Genomic DNA, 3,496 nt, shown 5'->3' with positions numbered 1-3,496 from the left:
GCAGTGACTAGTGGAGTGCCGCAGGGCTCAGTGCTGGCACCCCAGCTATTTACAATATACATCAATGATTTAGATGAAGGAATTGAGTGTAATATCTCCAAGTTTGCAGATGACACTAAGGTGGTGTGAGCTGCAAGGAGGATGCTCTGAGGCTGCAGGGTGATTTTGACAGGTTGGATTAGTGGGCAGATGCAGTATACTGTGGATAAATGTGAGGTTAGCCACTTTGGTGACAAAAACACAAAGGCAGAATATTATCTGAATGGTGGCAGATTAGTAAAGGGGGAGGTGCAATGAGACCTGGGTGTCATGATACATCAGTCGTTGAAAGTTAGCATGCAGGTACAGCAAGCGGTGAAGAAGGCAAATGGTATGTTGGCCTTCATAGCGAGGGGATTTGAGTATAGGAACAGGGAGGTCTTACTGCAGTTGTACAGGGCTTTGGTGAGACCTCACCTGGAATATTGTGTTCAGTTTTTGGTCTCCTAATCTGAAGAAGGACGTTCTTGCTATTGAGGGAGTTCAGCGAAGGTTCACCAGACTGATTCCCGGGATGGCGGGACTGTCATATGAGGAGAGACTGAATCAACTGGGCCTGTATTCACTGGAGTTTAGAAGAATGAGAGGGGATTTCATACAAACATATAAAATATTAATGGGACTGGACAGGTTAGATGCAGGAAGAATGTTCCTGATGTTGGAGAAGTCCAGAACCAGGGGACACAGTCTAAGGATAAGGGCTAAACCATTTAGGATCGAGATGAGGAGAAACTTCTTCATTCAGAGAGTAGTTAACCTGTGGAATTTTCTACTGCAGAGAGTTGTTGAGGCCAGTTTGTTGGATATATTCAAGAGGGAGTTAGATTTGGCCCTTATGGCTAAAGGGATCAAGGGGTATGGAGAGAAAGCAGGAAAGGGGTACTGAGGTGATGATCAGCCATGATCTTATTGAATGGTGGTGCAGGCTCGAAGGGCCGAATGGCCTACTCCTGCACCTATTTTCTATGTTTCTATGTTTCTATGACTGCCGCGTAGCGAGCACTCCATTGGGGTCAACAGCTCTACAACTATTTTGTTGTAAACTAATAATCAAGTGCCCTCTTATTAAAGGGGCACACTCTAAAAACTTTTCAAGTGCCCTTTTTTTTGTTTTTTGCTTTTTTTTAAGGTTAGTAAAAACATAAATTATACAAGTGCCCCCTGGCTAAAAGTGTGGGGTGGTGGGGGTCACTAAAACCGACACAATAAACAAATTAAACTTTGGACAAAACATCAAATTAAAATTTGGTTGCCGGGGTGACGATGCACTCCAGTCCCTCAGACATCCACCTCTCGCGGAAGGCCGCGAGTGTACGGTGGACACCAAGTGCTTCATCTCCAAGGACACCCTGGCTCAGATGTAATCGCGGAAGCGAGGCAGTCAGTCGGACTAAACGACCCCCTCGACCGCCCGCTGCCTGGACCGGCTGATGGTCCCGTTGGCCATGCCCAGGAGCAGTCCTACAAGGAGACCTTCTGACCTGCCCGCTCTCCTCTGCACAGGGTGCCCAAAGATCAGGAGTATGGGACTGAAGTGCAACCAGAATTTGAGGAGCAGCCCCTTCAAATAATGAAAGAGGGGCTGCAACCTCGCACATTCCATATAAACATGGAACACGGACTCTTGCAGACCGCAGAAATTGCAGGTGGCCTGGGATCCCGTGAACCGACTTAAAAACTTATTGCACGGGACTGCTCTGTGCAACACCCTCCAGGCCAAGTCCCCATTGAATAGTGGGAGGACTGCCGCGTAGAAAGCACTCCATTGGGGTCAACAGCTCTACAACTCTTTTGTTGTTAACCTACTGCACCTGGTATTCCCACGGTCTCCCATCTAAGTACTAACTAGGCCTGAAACTGCTTAATTTCCAAGATCAGATGAGACCTGGCGTTTTCAGACTAGTGTGGCCATAGGCCAACAGCTCTACACTCTTTTGTAGAAAACATAAATAAACAATTAAATCAAGAGCCCCCCCAATCTGGGGGACACTCCAACACTTATCAAGACCTTTTATTTTTTGGGGCTTTTTTTGTGTTTTTTGTGGTGTTTTTTGGTTTTTTTGGGCACTAAAACATACATTATACAAGTGCCCCCTATAAAAGGGAAGGGGGACACTAAAACCAGCAATAAAACAAATTAAACTTTAAAACATTAAAAATCAAATTAAAATTTGGTTGCCGGGGGTGATGATGCACTCCAGTCCCTCTGGCACCCACCTCTCGCGGAAGGCCGCGAGCGTACCGGTGGACACCGCGTGCTCCATCTCCAAGAACACCCTGTCCCGGATGTAGGCGCGGAAGAGAGGCAGGCAGTCGGGCTGAACGACCTCCTCGACCGCCCGCTGACTGGACCGGCTGATGGCACCCTTGGCCGTGCCCAGGAGCAGTCCTACGAGGGGGCCTTTGGACCTACCCGCTCCCCTCCGCACAGGGTGCCCAAAGATCAGGAGCGTGGGACTGAAGTGCAACCAGAAATTGAGGAGCAGCACCTTTAAATAATGGAACAGGGGCTGCAACCTCGCGCATTCAATAAAAACGTGGAACACGGACTCCTCCAGACCGCAGAAGTTGCAGGCGGCCTGGGCGCCCATGAACCAGCTTAAAAATTTATTGCACGGGACTGCTCCGTGCACCACCCTCCAGGCCAAGTTCCCAATAAATAGTGGGAGGGCTCCCGCGTAGCGAGCACTCCATTGGGGTCAACAGCTCTACAACTCTTTTGTTGTTAACCTACTGCACCTGGTATTCCCACGTGGTCTTGCATCTAAGTACTAACAAGGCCTGAATCTGCTTAATTTCCAAGATCAGACGAGACCGGGCGTTTTCAGACTAGTGTGGCCATAGGCCAACAGCTCTACAACTCTTTTGGGGGGAACAAAATAGACATTAGATCAAGTGCCCCCCGATCTGGGGGACACTCCAGACACTTAACTGCCCCTTTTTCTAATAAATGTTTTTTTTGAGGCATTGAAACCATATATTTTACAAGTGCCCCCTATAAAAGGGGAGGGGCCAACAGCTCTACAAACCTGTGAGCATACTCACAGGTGCATACATTACGTGCGGTACCTTGTCAAAAGCTCTTTGGAAATCTAAGTAGACAATGTCTACCGGGCTTCCTCATCCACCAACTTTGTAACTTTTCCAAAAAATACAATTAGATTTGTGAGGTATGACCCCTTTTTTATGAAACCATGTTGGGTGTCCCTAATCTGTCCCTCCCTTTCCAAGTATTCATATATTGCATCCCTTATGATTCCTTCAAGCTTCTTACCCATTATTGCTGTTAAACTGATAGGGCTATAGTTACCCAGGTCTGCCGTGTCACCTTTCTAAAAAAATGGGGACTACATTAGCCTCCTTCCAATCTCTAGGAACCATTCCAGAGTTCAGTGAGCTATTAAACATACAGGCCAGGGGCTCGCACAGCATGTGTCCTATCCCCCGGAAGTTCTTA

At 47.7% G+C, this 3,496-nt stretch overlaps 2 pseudogenes; both read right to left on the bottom strand.

Annotated features, from left to right (window-relative positions):
* Positions 1-1,838: 1,838 nt before the first annotated feature.
* LOC139279465 (5S ribosomal RNA) lies at positions 1,839-1,955 on the bottom strand (annotated as a pseudogene).
* An 811-nt stretch (positions 1,956-2,766) lies between these two features.
* Positions 2,767-2,885, bottom strand: LOC139279030 (5S ribosomal RNA; annotated as a pseudogene).
* Between the last annotated feature and the right edge of the window lie 611 nt (positions 2,886-3,496).

The sequence above is a fragment of the Pristiophorus japonicus genome, chromosome 1 (assembly GCF_044704955.1).
Source record: "Pristiophorus japonicus isolate sPriJap1 chromosome 1, sPriJap1.hap1, whole genome shotgun sequence".
Lineage (NCBI taxonomy): Eukaryota > Metazoa > Chordata > Chondrichthyes > Pristiophoridae > Pristiophorus > Pristiophorus japonicus.
The sequence above is the reverse complement of the archived record's forward strand: the minus strand, read 5'-3'. Positions and strand labels throughout refer to the sequence as shown.